The sequence below is a fragment of the Bufo bufo genome, chromosome 3, assembly GCF_905171765.1.
Source record: "Bufo bufo chromosome 3, aBufBuf1.1, whole genome shotgun sequence".
NCBI lineage: Eukaryota > Metazoa > Chordata > Amphibia > Anura > Bufonidae > Bufo > Bufo bufo.
This window is the reverse complement of record NC_053391.1, coordinates 441,488,675-441,505,590: the sequence shown is the minus strand read 5'-3', so window position 1 is coordinate 441,505,590 and position 16,916 is coordinate 441,488,675. Positions and strand designations below refer to the sequence as shown.

General features: G+C 43.0%; 1 protein-coding gene across 1 annotated transcript in view; it reads right to left on the bottom strand.

Annotated features, from left to right (window-relative positions):
• ECRG4 (ECRG4 augurin precursor) overlaps positions 1–15,254 on the bottom strand; it is a 75,248-nt gene extending 59,994 nt beyond the window's left edge. The window contains exon 1 of the mRNA XM_040425053.1: positions 15,191–15,254. The gene's annotated coding sequence lies outside the window, so the exon portion shown is untranslated. The remainder of the gene's footprint in view (positions 1–15,190) is intronic.
• Between the last annotated feature and the right edge of the window lie 1,662 nt (positions 15,255–16,916).

Genomic DNA, 16,916 nt, shown 5'->3' with positions numbered 1-16,916 from the left:
AGTTACATTTCAGTGCTGCCCTGTAGACATTCCAATATTTGTTTTTTATGACCCTTTAGAAATCTTGAAATGTTTTTTCTTAAACTAGCAAAACTCGTGGTTATAGCCGTGGGACAGTAAGCATATTCTAAATTACATTTTATTCCATTTATAAAACAAGACACGCACCAAAATAGGAGACATTTGGCTGGGAAGTGAACTGCTCTACTTTTTCTAAACTCTGCCACCCCATTTAGACAGATAAACCCTGGGGAATGTGTCTATGAGAGCTTGTATCCAGTGCTGTTTTATCATATGAACACAGAAACAGTATGGAAAGCAGTAACTAACTACATACAATAGATTTCTCGTAATAATAACAATAAAAATTGATTATTTATGGTTAGAAACAAAACACATCTCCCAAACTTTATTTGATGCAATTTTTTTATTTAAACAGAACATTAAATATATTAAATGGACACATTTATGACAAATGTATTACATCTCAGCATTTTGGAATGAGATCATTAAAGTGGTTCTGCAGTTTGTTTAAATTGATGATCTATCCTCTGGATAGATCATCAGCATCTGGCCGGCGGGGGCCCGACACCCGGGACCCCCGCCGATCAGCTGTTTGAGAAGGCAGCGGCGCTCCAGCAGCGCTGCGGCCTTCTCACTGTTTACCACTGGCCCAGTGACGTCACGACTAGTATCAACTGGCCTGGGCGGGGCTAAGCTCCATTCAAGTGAACGGAACTTAGCCCCGCCCAGGCCAGTTGATACTAGTCATGACATCACTGGGCCGGTGGTAAACAGTGAGAAGGCCGCAGCGCTGCCAGAGGATAGATAGTTAAAACAAACTGCAGAACCCCTTTAATGTATAGTTTTTTTAAAATTATATTATCCTTAAAAATGTCATTATACTATACGATTCTGACACATCTATGAAATAGCATTACAGCCTATGGGCAAGAAAGGCACTGTTTTTGACAAAAAGTTTTTTTTCTACTCTCATAGAGTCGTTTCAAAGTGACCAATATTATATTATATTATACAAAGTAAACATAAACAAGGTAGTCTAATCCACCAAATGTATCAGCATGGCTCATGCTAGACATCACTGATTGGTTGGCTTTGTGCCAAAATTTTGATGCATGTTGTCACATTTTAAGTCACGTAAATTTTTCTCTAAGCCAAGGACCTTATCTACTGAGGCTCAAAAAGCACATCATAAATGTGGTGTAAGGCTTATATGGCAGTTTTGGTTTTGTTTCTTTTTTTTTGGGCACAAATTGAACCAGAATTCTGGAACATTTAGCGTAGTAATTTACTCCCAATTTTTATTTTACTAACTGACAACCAAACCCAGTGCTATAAAGCAGATCAAGGAGCGTCACATTGTTGGGATGGAAGCATCAGCTGCTCGCTCAGTAGAGGTAAAGCCTCTCATTTACATGCAGCGATCACCTCCACAGTATGAGGATGAGGGATCGCTATTGCTATCGCTCGTCCTCATACAGCTGCACTGTTTCTGGGCAGCAGATTGCAGTTTAGACCACACAATCTGCTGGTCTGAGATGATAATTCACTTGTCTGCACAAACGACTGTTTCTGCTGCACCTTTAGAAGGGCAGATTGTCGGGAATTAGAGTTCACAGGAACGTTCCTTCCCGATAATGTGCCTGATTATTCCCTAATATAAATCGACCTTAAGTCAGTATAAATCCATTCTAATGATGACAAGTGACCATGTGGTTTGACCATTTTCTATCAGACAGTAATTGTCCTAGTAACGTGTCATCATTGTCAGTTTGGGGAAATGAAGTTGCAGGAGTGCGCAAAATGCAGAAATAATATTTTTTTACTCTATATGTCTACCATCCATCCCATGAATTTAGAGAGGCTGCATCTTTAAATTCTTAAAAGAAATCCTCCAGGCTACGGCCTCATCTGTGTTGCTCTTTCCATTTTTATGGAATAGAAAAATGGAAACAGCGACAGAACTATATTAGGGTATGTCGAGTTTCCTTCAGGGAGCCTATCATTTTAGTGGACAAAGTAAAGGAACATGTTGCACAATTTTGACCATTTTTTTTAAATTAATGGAACCTCCAATGCGGATGTGAACAAAGCCTACATTCTGTGTCATGCGTGGTAAAGCAGAGGCAAACGCTTTGGGTGTCATGACCATTATGGCACCCACCTAAGTAGTATATAATATTATATTATACTAGTAAAATACTAGTACAGTATACTTACCCATAGACTTACATGTCTCTGTAAAGGGATAAGAGGCAGGAAAAATATCCAGATCCATAGAATTAGAGTCCGAGTCCTCCCTGTCAGTGCTCAGCAATATGGACGGGATGTGTGTGTAGTTTAAAAAAAAAAAGGATGTTCCAAGATCCCAATGGCTCAGCGGGTAGAGGATCCCTTGCCACTGGCGTTTGGACTGAGCTGACGGCTGGGTTCAAGTAAAGTTCTCAGATGTCGTTAAGGCCAGGTGCTATTTCTGAAAATATATATTCATCCCCCAGGGAATCTTACATGACAAGGTCATAGACGAGATTGACAAGATAGACTTCTGAATCGGAAGATAGTTATCAGGAACTGAATTTATCTCCATTGCGGAAAATGTCAAGGTTACTTAAATCCTTGGAGCCCGAGGCCATATTACAGGCTGAGATAATGGGGGGGAACAGTATACCCTAAAAAATCCAGAGCCTTTAAGGTAGACCCTATGGTGAAGAGGCTTATGGTCAATGAGTGAAAGACGCCAGATAAGGGACCAATATTTAAAAAGAGGTTTAAAAAACATGTGTATGACAGGGCAAGAAGAGGAAAAACAGTGGGGAGAACCCCTAAAGTAGATGTTGACATATCAAAATTATTTCGACGCAGTTTGGTCCCTAGCGAGGAGGGGTCTAATTTTGCGGATCCGATGGATAAAAGGTTGGATAATGCTTTGCGCAGAAGTTACCTCTCAGCCTCAGGCCAAGCGAAGGCAGCTCTATGCTCTTATACGGTTTCTAAAAACCTCCGTGCATGGCTTCTCCAGATGGAGGAAGACATAGATAGAGGTGTACCAAGAGATGATATATTATCTTTTAAGAAGGTTGCTCTGGCTTCCAATTTCCTCTGTGATGTCTCAGTGCAGCAGGCCAGATTTGATGCCTGGTCTCTGGCACTATCTACGGCGGGTAGAAGATCTTTATAGATAAAACCTTCGGGGGCAGATGTCCACTCAAAGAATACACTTTGTGCAATGGAATTTCATCCGAATAGGCTCTACGGACCAGACCTGGACTCGCTCATGCAGAATCTGTCAGATAAAAAAGGGTAGCCCCTTCCTTATGCTGCCAAAAAGAAATTCTCTTTTCTTTAGTCTCAAGCAGCAGCACATAATTACCCACCCAATAAAACAATTTTTAAAACAGACTGGAGTGGTTTATTGTCTCTCTTAGGTTTATTTAGAATTACACAGTGGGAGGTTCTAAGCTAGGGAGTAATATAGGATCTAATATTAATTGATTAATTGACATCTCCTGTCCTATGTTTCAGGAGGATTAGAAGTCCCCATGGGTGCTGCTGCTTTGGACTAAAGGAAAAAGAATTTACGGTAAGAAAGATTACACTGTAAAGTTCACATCTAATAAGTGTCTCGGATTATGAACATTGCAATTCTACCATAATACTTAGCATTAGTGTTGATCAAGCACCAAAGTGCTCGGGTGCTCTCGCCGAACACCTCGGCATGCTTGGGTGCTCTAGTGAGCACCCGAGTATAATAGAAGTGAATGGGAAAACCCAAGCATTAAACCAGGCACCCCCTGCTCTGAAGAGGGGAGGGTGCCTGGTTCATAGGAAAAGATCAGAAATTTATGGAAACACCACTGAAATGGTTCCGGAACAGCATGGGGAGGATGTCTGGATGCATCTTGGACTCCCATGTCGCTGCTGGGAACGATGTTGTCCGAGTAGTACGCCACTTTTACAGACTGACAATAATACGCACCAAACCAAAGATAAAATAGAGGAAAAATTGTTTGGAAACATTCTTTCCTGTATATTAACTTGTATATAAAGTGCAAGTGCTGCCAAAAATTACAAGGAAGAAACACTCCGATACAACCTGTATATCACATAAAGGAGGGCCTAATCCACATTGTGGTACAATTGTTCATGTGGTGGGACTTCTACACTCATAAAGCCTATGCACTATGGGCTGCCAGAAATTACAAGGAACCGGCACTTCAATAAACCCTTTGTTACACATAAAGGAGAGCATCATACACAGCCTTGAGCATCATACACAGCCTTGAAAAATTATGATTGATAGCCTGCTGGTGACCCTCAAAAACATTTGGAGCAAGGGCCTGCTGATCTCACCATCTAAAACATTATGGGCGAGAGCCTGCTCCCACTTTGGTCACTCTAGATAACCTGGGGCCGATCGCACGTCCCCATGACGGAGATGATCCATTCGGATGTCTGCCCTGTCAACTTTCGATGTTATTTTCAGCGCAAACCATGGTGACCAGGGGTAACGGGGAATCATGATTCGATTCCGGAGAGGGAGCCTGAGAAACGGCTACGGCTACCAAATCCAAGCAAGTTAGCATGCGCGCAAATTACCTATTAGGTATAGTTAGGTGAGGGCCTGCAGGTGAGCTGACCCTGTAAAATATTTTAGGTGCGGGCCTACTGGTAAGCTGACCCTGTAAAAGATTATATGCAAGGGCCCACTGGTGAGCTGACTCTGTAAAGCATTGTAGGCGTGGGCCTGCTGGTGAGCTGAACCTCTAAAAAAATTATATGCGAGGACCTTCAGGTGAGCTGACCCTGTAAAAGATTGTAGGTGAAGGCCAGCTGGTGAGCTGCATTATATGCGACGAATAAGCATGTTGATATGATGGAAGAGGAGAAGGAGGATGAGAAAAGGAAGAGTCAATCATATACCCTTGTTTGTGGTGGAAGGGATGCATGGGAATACAGTGTATTCAGTACATTATAAACAACACATTTAAAGTGTCTTTATGTTCATCAGCTTTCCTCTGGTGGAATCGAGAAGTCATGATCAATCCAGGCCTTGTCGATTTTTATAAGAGTCAACCTGTCAGCATTTTCAGTTGACAGGCGGATACGCTTATCTGTTATAATGCCACCAGCAGCACTAAATACTCGCTCAGACAAAACGCTGGCGGCAGGGCGGGCCAGCACCTCCAAGTCGTAGAGCGCCAGTTCGTGTCACGTGTCCAGCTTGGACACCCAGTAGTTGTAAGGCACTGAGGGATAATTGAGGACGCTGACACGGTCTGCTATGTACTTCTTCACCATCTTCCAAAAAATTTCCCTCCTTGTGACACTAGGCAGCACATAAGGGTGAGGGTGCTGGGGGTCATGAAACTGTCCCAGGCTTTGGAGAGTGTTGCCCTGCCTCCGTTGGAACTGCTGTGTGTTCCCCTTGTCTCCCCTCCTTGGTTGGCCAAGGAACTACGGACTCTGCCGCCAGCCTTGTCAGATGGAAATTTTTGGAGCAATTTTTCAACAAGGATCTTTTGGCATTGCACCGTTTTGCTCGTCCTCTCCACGAGAGATGAGAAGTTCTCTTTGTAGCGGGGGTCGAGAAGGGTGGACAACCAGTAATCCGTGTTGTCTAAAATGCGTATAACGTGCGGGTCGCGGGATAGACAGCCATGTGTGCCAGAGTACCAACAGGCAAGACTTCGCTGTCATCATCAGGAGGATCACTCTCAATCTCCTCATCCTCTTCCTCCTCTTCTGCCCACCCACTCTGAACAGATTCAATTAAACTTCCATGGGTACTACCCTCTGTAGCGGAGGCAACCGTCTCCTGCTCCTCCTCCTCATCGTCCAATTGGTGCTGAGAAGATGAACTGAGGGTGGTCTGGCTATCACACTGTGTAATATCTTCCCCCATTTCCACCTCTTCCACATGCAAAGCATCGTACTTAATTGTGAGCAGCGAGCATTAGAGTAGACACAGAAGTGGGATGGTTACGCTGATAATAGCGTTATCGCCGCTCACCATCTGTGTTGATTCCTCAAAGTTTCTTAAAATCTCACAGAGGTCAGACATCCATGCCCACTCCTGGCTTGTGAATAGCGGAAGCTGACTGGAAAGGTGACGACCATGTTGCAGCTGGTATTCCACTACTGCCCTTTGCTGCTCACAAAGCCTGGCCAACATGTGGAATGTCGAGTTACAGCATGTGCTCACGTCGCACAACAGCCGGTGAACTGAAAATTTCAAGCGCTGCTGCAGTGTTAACAGACCGTCTGAAGCTGTTGATGACTTCCGGAAATGTGCACACACACGGCGCACCTTCACCAGTAGCTCAAGCAAATTGGGGTAGGTTTTGAGAAACCGCTGAACCACAAGGTTGAACACGTGGGCTAGGCATGGGATGTGTCTGAGCTTGCCGAGCTCGAAAGCCACCACCAAGGTACGGCCATTATTAGACACAACCATGCCTGGTTCTAGGTTGAGTGGCAAGAGCCACAGCTTTGTCTGTTCACTTATCCCCTGCCACAGCTCTGCGGCAGTGTGCTGTTTGTCCCCTAAGCATATCAGCTACAGTACGGCGGGTTGCCATTTCCCCACTGCAGTGCTACACTGCTTCCAGCTACCGACTGATGACTACTGGTGCTGCACGGGCATAATTCGGAGGTGGAAGTGGAGGAGGAGGCAGAGGAGGAGAAGTGGGGGTTGGAGCCACTGACGTAGGTGCTGGTGGAAACCCTTATCAACATAGGGCCCGCAATCCTTGGCATCGGTAGCACCTGTGCCATCCCAGGGTATGACTCGTTCCCAGCCTCGAACAACATTCACCCAGTGTGACGTCAGGGAAATGTATCGTCCCTGGCTGAAAGCACTTGTCCATGTGTCCGTGATTAAGTGGACCTTCCCAGTAACTGCGTTGGTCAGGACACGTGTGATGTTAAGGGACACATGTTGGTGTAAGGCTGGCACGGCACACCTTGAAAAATAGTGGCAGCTGGGGACTGCGTAACGAGGGATGGCCTTTGACATCCGGCTGCAGAAGGCCTCAGTGTCAACAAACCTATGGTAAATGGCAACATTTCCAGGGCCAGTAATTTGGAAAGCTGCGCATTTAGTGCTATGGCCTGTGGGTGGATGGCTGGGTATTTGCGATTGCGTTCAAATGACTGGGGTAATGACGTTTGGATGCTGCGCTGGGACAAGGAAGTGGATGTGGTCGCTGATGATGCTTGCAAAGGTCCAGGTGTATGGGGGGTGGCATCCGGGCCTGCGTCTTGGTCAGGGGATTGGCCAGCACATAACAGAGGGGAAGATGAGGCAGTGGTGTGACCCGCAGACACAGATTGTGGACCCAGTCGTTTGGCCAACCTATTACGGTGCTTTGATGCCATGTGGCGGATCATGTTGGTGGTGGTGAGGTTGATAGTATTCACGCCCCTGCTCATTTTTGTATGGCACAGGTTGCAAATTACAATTCTTTTGTCGTCCGCACTTTCCTCAAATAAGCGCCAGACTGCGGAACACCTACCCCTTGGCAAGGGAGATTTCTGCAAGGGTGTACTCCAGGGAAAGGTTGCGGGCCTGTTTGGTTTGGCCCGCCTTCTCCCTTTTGCCACCACACTTTCTTTTCCAGCCTGTTGCGGTGCAGCAGATGCCTCCCCCTCTGTACTGCTGTCCTCGCTCGGCTTTCCACCTTCCCAGGTTGGGTCAGTGACTTCATCGTCCACCACCTCCTCTTCCACTTCCTCACTCTGCTCATCCTCCTGACTTGTTGACCTAACCACTACCTCAGTGATTGACAACTGTGTCTCATCCTCTTCATCAACCTCTTGAGACAGTAATTGCCGTTGAGTTATTGGCAACTGTGTCTTATTATCATCCACCTCATTAAACAGTAATTGCCGTTCCCCACCATCATCTTCTTGTGATTGTGCATGTTCAAGAATTTGGGAATCAGGACACAAAATCTGTCCCTCTTCAAGCATGCTTGGCAAGAGGACCAAAACAAGGAATGGCGCTGAAAAGAGCTCCTCGGAATATCCTAGTGTGGGATCACTTCTTTGCCCAGACTCTCCATGGTGGGAGGAAGGAGGATCAGGGTGAGGATTGGGTTGAGCAGACTCTTGGCTACTGAGACTGGACTTGGTGGAAGACAGGGTGGTACTTAACCGACTGGAAGCATTATCTGCTGCAATCCAACCAACCACCTGGTCGCACTGGTCTGACGTCAAGAGTGGTGTCCTGTGTCTCCCTGCAAACTGGGACATGAAGCTAGGTATCATGGATGATAGTTTTTCTTGTTTCACTGCGCCCAGGGCCACGGCCTCTGCGTGCACCATCGGCATCACGGATACTACCCCGTCCCTTACTGCTCGACCTTCTTTATATTAAATGTTATATATGATTGAAAGTCTGTCACACGTACAGTAGCGTTGGATTTGGAAGGGTATGCGCAAACAAATTTAAAAAGGTATTTGGGATGTGGAAACGTCACACAGGGGATATCCCGCAGATAATGTCAATGCTGTCACCAGCGGCTAATGAAAAATTACAGGGAATGTCACAGGTACAGTATTTGGATGAGGAAACGTTATACAGGAGAGGTACCACCTGTAATGTCACTGTCCGCAGCATCTATGCAAAAAAGTACACTGTATGTCAGATACATTTTTGAAACGCACACGTTACACTTTAGATGTGGCCCTGGTAATGTCACTGTCAGAAGCGGACACCGTCTATTGACAAAGTACACTGTATGTCACAGATAAAAAAAATTAAATGCACACGTTACACTGCAGATGTGGCTCTGGTAATATCACTGTCCGCAGCAGACACCCTCCACGGAAAAAGTACACTGTATGTCACAGATACATTTTTTCAGCGCACACATTACACTGCAGATGTGGCACTGGTTATGTCACTGTCAGAAGCGGACACCGTCTATTGAAAAAGTACACTTTATGTCACAGATATCTTTTGGATGCGCACACTTTACACTGGGGATGTGGCGCAGCTAATGTCACTGTCCGCAGCGGACACCGTCTACGGAAAAAGTACACTGGATGTCACATATTTTTGGGATGCATACACGTTACACTGGAGATCTGGCGTAGCTAATGTCACTGTCCACAGCGGACACCGTCTATGGAAAAAGTACACTGGATATCACATATTTTTCGGATGAGCACACTTTACACTGGAGTTGTGGCGCAGGTAATGTCACTGTCCGCAGCGGACACCGCCTACGGAAAAAGTACACTGGATGTCACAGATATTTTTGGGATGTGCACACTTTGCACTGGAGATGTGGCAGAGCTAATCTCACTGTCTGCAGTGGACACCGTCTACGGAAAAAGGACACTGGATGTCACAGATATTTTTTGGATGCGCACACTTTACACTAGAGATGTGGTGCACCTAATTTCACTGTCCGCAGCAGACACCGTCTACAGAAAAAGTACACTGGATGTCGCAGATATTTTTTGGATGCGCACACTTTACACTGGAGATGTGGCGCAGCTAATGTCGCTGTCTGCAGCGGCCTAACTATTGTATGCTATTTAGCACAGGATGCGCTAAAAATAGATATTGCTGCCACACACAATAGCCCTTAGAAGGACTTTTGGGTCTGTAAAGTTTTAGCTATTTAGTGCAGTTTGCGCTAAAAAAAGATATTGCTGCTGCCACACACAGTAGTCCTTAAAAGGACTTTTGGGTCTGTTAAGTTTTAGCAATTTAGCGCAGGTTGCACTAAAAATATATATTGCTGCTGCCACACTCAACAATAGTCCTTAAAATGACTTTTGGGTTTCTGAAAAAAAAATTCTAATAAAATTATTCCTATTTCACTCCCTACACTATCTGTCCTTTCCTCAGCACAGCTCTCCCTGACTAAGAATCAGCGTAGCAGCCAAGAAACGTGCGGATAGGAGACTTGAGCATTGCGCTCGAGCACATGCAGTATTTGGCCGAATACCGCTATTGTGCCGAGCATCGAGATGCTTGAGCCGAACAGGTGTTCGGCCGAGCATGCTTGATCATCACTACTTAGCATGTTATCAGCTCTTTAAAAAAAAATCCACATAGTACTGTATGTTCATTCTAATAGAAGCTACATTGTTTTCCTTTATATTTTTCTCAACCAATTCTCCTTTATATCCCAGCAAGCCAATAGTATATGGTTTGTTTTACTGACAGACAGAACAATTTAGTGAGTTCACCTTCATGGCATATTTTCATGTGTGTGTCATTCTGGGCCTATGTAACAGCTTTGTGCTAAGTATTCCTGCCGAGACATGCAAGCCTGGCAGGAGATGTACTAGACTGCTCAACATACGCTTTCTAATGTCTGTCAGATGTGTAAAAATTAAAGATCTGGTTGGGATGAGTAGATGCAATTCATTCATTAACATGTCTTTCTAGGAAAATTAGACTTTTGTTTTCCATTTCCCATTTTTAACTTTATTGCAGGATAATCCTATTTATTCATATAACCACTGACCTCCCTGGAATCATTTTACTAGAATTGGAGCATAGAAAATTAAAAAAAGAGTTAATTTAATATTCACCAACATTTTTTAGCTCAAGCTCATTATTACTTAAAGGGGGTCATATAAAGACTGTTGCTTTCCATATGCCCCATTACGGTATATGGGATTCATAGAAGCAGGATCCCTGTATAAACCAGAGTAGAAGGCCACTCACAAAGATTGGCTTTCGATCTGGATGACCCAGCTTGTCTGTGGATTACAAGGTTGGGCATTCATTTAAATAGCCTACTTATAATACTACATTCAAGCTTGTTTCACAATTGCGTTTGCCGATCCGGCATGCTGTTCTGGTCACGGGGAGCCTGCCGCATCTGGCATTTCTGGACCCAACCGGAATGCCATCCGGCCCCATTAACTATAATGGGGTCTGGTGGTGATTCGGCAAATATGCAGAGAATCTGCCAAATACCGCTACGGAGAGGTTTTTATCCGGCCAATTCCTGGCATTCTATGCAGTAACAGACTGCTGGAACAGTTTGCCGGCAGAGTGAAACAAGCCTTACCCTGCACTGGGCGATGACAGCTAATGACAGCTCTGTGATCAGCAAACTCCTGAACAGATTTTTCGGTCACTAGAACTTAGAATAACCCACTCCATGTTGTTATGCTGCTAGGTTTTACCTCTCTAAAATTACTCTTCAGCATCATGTGTAATGGGCAGATAACGCTGAGGCCAGTACTCCCCCATTTACAGATGCCGCTGGAACTGTCTTGTAATGAGGCATTATGGCCATTAGAAATTAGCAAAGTTTTGAAACATTCGATTCGGCAGCTTTGCCGAAATTTGACAAGAAATTTGATTCATTACGAATTAATTCAGCACAAATCGCTATGTTAAAACCCTATTCAGCCTATCAATCAATAGAACGTAATACGCTAGTCAAATATGGCCTTCTGATTTTTAAAAAAAAAACTCATCCACTTGCTCACGCACAGGCAGTCCGCTCCTCTTTTAATTGAAAAAGACCTGCCGAAGGACCTGCGCCGAGTGTAATGACGTTATCACGCTGGCAGAGTGCGGCGACGTCATTACAGTCAGCGCAGGTCTTTCGGCAGGTCTTTTCCACTCAAGAGAGGAGCGGGCTGCCTTTGTGCAAGCAAGCGAATAATGTGAGTATTTATTTTTCTTTCCAACAACTCTAGCCACCATTTTAGGAAAAATGATTCTTTACCACAAGCAAATTCAGCTTCATGGCAAATCAAATTGTTCCTAAACTTCAGATTGAATTCCACTTCAGATGCTTCGATTTACTCAACACTAATGGCCATAGGACATCAATCAAGGAATCATGGGTGTGATTACAGCCAGGAATGCATGGCAATTCACCATACTGGCACCGCCCAGACATACTTATGGCATGCACAGTGTTATCACTTCTTTTTATACATAATATTGAAACAGATGATTTTAGTGGTGGTTTAATCTCCTTAAAAGGAATCTGTCAGCTCTGAAACACGCTCCAAAATAGAGAAAGCATTGTATAGCGTAAGTGACGTCGAGTCTGGTTATGTAATTTTTATCTTCATATTCGCTTGCATTCTGACTCCCAGCAGTAAAATGCATTGAGAGGACTCCGGTGCTCATTCACCTAATGGAGAGGACTCAAAGAGGAGTCCTCTCGATGCATCTTACAGCTGGCTATAAGGATAGAAATTACATAAGCATCACTTACACTATCCACCTCTTACTCTAGTTTGGGGGTGTTTCGGAGGTTCCCTTTAAAGTTAGTTTCCTGTTTTATTGTAAAAAAGCTTAAACAGAACCTGTCAGGTGATTTCTGCTGCCCTATCTGAGAGCTGATCATCTGATATATAGGTTATTCTTTGGAGCAGGATTTCAAAGTAAGGCTGGGGCTATCTGTGACTTAAGAAACTACAGATGTTGCATGACCAAAAATAACAAGTAATGAAAGTGAACAGGGTCATAACCACAACCCACAGCAAACACACCAGTGCAAAAAACAGCACTGGATAATAATCCTGGAAAAACCCTGTTAAAGAAGTTAGTATGGAGGTGTGTATATGAAGGACTTGACCCAACTTGACTGATACTTGCCCCCCATAGGGCAGATTAAAGTAGAACCAGTAAGAAGCTGTACCAGTAAGACAAATCACCATATCCCTCACTTATGAAGTGCTCTCTACCCTGAGGAAAGGATTGATGCATTCTTCTTAATGTGACAATATCATGGAGAATTGTATCACATGGAACATTAAAAGTTACAAAGACAATCATTTTCACCTTTTTTTTATATCACTGCAGCTTAAAGGGTATATACAGTATATTACATGTGGTTTCTTCCATCCAATATTTTCAGGAAATAAACTTAGTATGATTTCATTTCTGAGTGCCTTACAATTTCTTGAAGTTATTTCCTTGCCCCTAGGTATGCATTTTTATTTCTTCACTTTGCCTCATGAATCCATCACAGTTACAGCAGGTGTTGTCTGTGATCTTGTACGGGAAGAATGTATAAAGTAGTCAGTCTTGACAATACATTATGAATGGCTTTTAAAATCAGTAAAATTTCAGTTGCTAATAATTCTATTGAGCCATCTGTAAGTTATTCCTGCTCTTGGAAAGCGTGGTCTTTATTCCATTATGAAAGCCACCGTGTTTACCTACTGTAGCTTTGCCTATCCTTGAATGGCAAACCTGCATACCAAAGCATCCTAAGGTGTTATGTACAAAACAGAGCATGGGTACACAACTTGTTGGAGGCACAAAGAGCCCTGCTCCACTGTCCTATGTGCCGTCATGTGGTGCCTCCATAATATGGCTCTGAAGGAGAATACCACAATTTTTGGATTCATAGAAAATCTGACTGAAAAGCTATAATCTTTATAATAAAAAAAAAGAGAGGCATGAGAAAGTACAGTATGGCCCCTTATAGTGCTATCGAGGTTGTACAATGGCTTTGTACAGAAGATTTATTTGTACAAAACCCCAATATGGTCACATTCATGAGCCCTAAAGGGAGCAATGGAGGTATGAGTGCATGATAGATTTGTCATTAGAAGTCTGGAAAACTAAGCCAAAAATTTAATACAACTTGAAAGACGGGGCAAATTGAGAATTTTTATTTATTGCTGACCTATTCAATTGGAGTCCAAGAAAAAGTGCATAAAAATAAATGCAGATTTTACATTCTCTTTTTGTTGTGGTCCCCACCAGCAATCAGCTTTAATCTGTGTTCAGTTCCCCTACAGCAGCACCACCACTGTGAAAACAAGTCAATGCCCACTGGAGTAAATGGGCAGTCTGTGTAAGGGTAGGGCTACATGGTGACACTGGGCACTTCCAGGACTGCAGAGGCATTTCAAAGTAGCGGTGATCCCATAGAAACAAATAGGTTTGCAGCGAGACTGGCATGTTTGCTGCGCCCGCAACATTCAAGTCGCAAAAAACATGGATATTTATCAAGATTGGTGTTCCCATACACCAGTTTTGATCTCCTTGTGCTGGAGTAAGGTCCACCTAATTTAGTAAAAGGCAGATGCCTCTTAATAAATTAGGTGCATTTCTGCCTTTTGTCCGCCAGAAACCTAGGGGTTGGCATAGACTTGAGTGATGATCTACGGCAGTTCCTATGTTATAGTAAATCAGACGGGCTGAGATAGACCATGCCCCTCCTACTAAGCTCCACCTACTTGCCTTGCCATTGTAGAAAAGTAGCCAGAAGCCCAAAAAGTTGCAAATTGTGGTGCAAATATGGCGTGTGCAACAATAATGGCATAAATATTATGATAAATGCCCCCAAAATCTGCAATGTTTGATGAATCTGGCTCAAAATACACCAATGCAGACTCAAGGAAAACCGACTTCAAGGATTCCCTTCATGATAAATTTCCCCCATTGATTCTGCTCTGTTACATCACATGTAATCATTTCCATATCTTTCCTATGGCTAGATGTATACACTTTAAAAGCATTGTGATTAAGTGCGCCATATTCCCTAATATAAAGAACAGCAACCGATAAATACGGTGCAACTTCTGACCTTCACTAAACCTTTCTGTGCACCAGTTAAATGGCGGAACTGCATTGATAAATATTACCCATTATGCTTCAAGATAAACTCAGCTCTCCCACATTTGTGGCATGAGAATGCAGGCTGGCGGTCAGCTTGTGACCTTAACATTTTCTATGGAAATCCTCATAAAGTTAAATATCACATTTTGTGATGTTGCTTCAATCACAGTAGCCCTCGGTAGTCTTATCTAATAGTCACAGCACATAACCAAACAATACAACTGCATCGTTATAGATTATAAAAGCAATTAAACCAACAGTGTCACAATACTAAGATTTCTACCAATGTTCAACAATTGCTATAACTAATCACAAAATAGCAAATGTCAATGGTAATTTTTAATTCCAAATTTGCTCATATTATTTCCTCCGCTAAACAACAACCCATGGGTGACATAAAATGTATGAAAGAAAAAGCAATAAATCATAGCGCCAGCTCTGTACCCTGCTTTATGGACTTAGCACGTTCTGCCATGTTAAATAGCTCACTGACTTGCAATATTTTAAATCCTGACGACCCGTTCTGGAATAGGCTTGTGTTTGTTTTCTTAATGTGTTTCTCGCTTCTGAAAAAATGAGCAAACTTATTTATTACCTTACCTCTCAAGTGCGTGTCAGTGAAAAGGGGGTCTTGTGTCCCTCTGCTGCACAAGGAATTCCTTATATACCCTGTAGCTGGAAGCAGTGTTTTCTAATCTTGCTGGAAAGGAGGTGAACTCATATGAAAGGCACTTTCATAAAAAAAATAAATAACTCACCTCATGAATACCAGACCTTCAGTAAGAAGTTTGGAGAGGGCTGCTAGGCTGGGGAATCAGGTTTCTGTAGTTTCACAAATGCCACATCCTAAACTGTATTACTTGCAGATGTGTAGAATAGTTGTATTGCTTGCCTGCCATTCTTAAAGGAGTTGACCCATCTTGCCGTTACTAAAGCAAGATAGGTTTAAGCAGCCAACCACCAGGTGGCCAGGAAACAGGACTGGCACACTGCCGTTATCTCCCATTTCAGTGCATGGGGCCCAGGGAAACAGTGTAGCAGGGTCTCTCTGAAGAAAGCCATGGTATTAGAGCTGTAGTTCCTATGGAGGCGTGCAGGTGGCTCCATAGGAAAAGACTGTGAGGGGGAGATTTATCAAACTGATGTAAATTAGAACTGATTTAGTTGCCTATACCAACCTATCAGATTCCACCTTTCATTTTTCACAGCTCCTTTGGAAAATTAGTGGTGGAATCTGATTGGTTGCTATGAGCAAATAAGCCAGTTCTACTTTACACCATTTTGATAAATCTTCTTTTTCTGCCCAGCAGAGTAGAGTATCATTACATATCACGTCTGCCTCAGTTTTGGTATTTCTATAGTGATTAGTGTGGTTATAGCACCATCTAGCGGTGTTAAGTTGTATTACACTTTGTTTTCTTGTTACAAAGACTGCAAAGCATTGTGGGAGTGCAAAGCATCCTGGGAAAGAGAACCCTCCAGTCTCCAGGACACATCATCAGAGCTGTCATATGCATGTCTCCTTCTTAAACTCCACCATCCTTGTAAAAGCATATCTAGTGAGAGAGCTACCTTCATTTCAGGGATATTGTGTGTTGCAGAGCTGTTCAGCTAGTTGTGACTGTTAGTCAGGGAGTTGTTACTACTGTTAGATAGACATGTAATCTTATGTATAGGCAGCCATTTTACAATTTGCTTCAGTGTTAATACAAATGTTATAGTACATGCTAATCTATACTTTATACTCATACATTTGTATTCTTGTAGTTTTACAAATCAACATTCCTGTTTTACCAATAAACAAGTTAGACTACAAAGAACAGTCCTCTTATTTGGAAGACAGGAATGGTTTATGCTGAATGTCAGACTGCACACTGTGTGAACGTGTATGAAGACAGAACACCCCTACTGAATTCCTAATAATCTGCTGTGTAAAATCACAGCAGAATATAAGAAATGCAATCTAAAAACTGCAAGTTCAAGACACGGGTAAAAAGTAAAAAAGAAAGTTTTAAAAAAAAATATATAAAAATTCAAATCACCCCTTTCCCCATAATAAAAATAAACAATAAAATAATAAAAATCATATGCACTGCTATGTCCCAAAATGGCAAACTATTAAAATATAAACATTTTATCCCATCCAGTGAACTCTTTAACAGAAAAAATTGCCCGATTTGCAGTTTTTTTGTTGCATTACCAATGAAAACATAGTGAACAAAAAGTGATCAAAAAGTCACTCACAATAAAAAATACATTGTCCTACAAAAAATGAGCCCTCACACGTCATGGGGTTCAGAATATGACGATGCAAAGAATAAGGTTT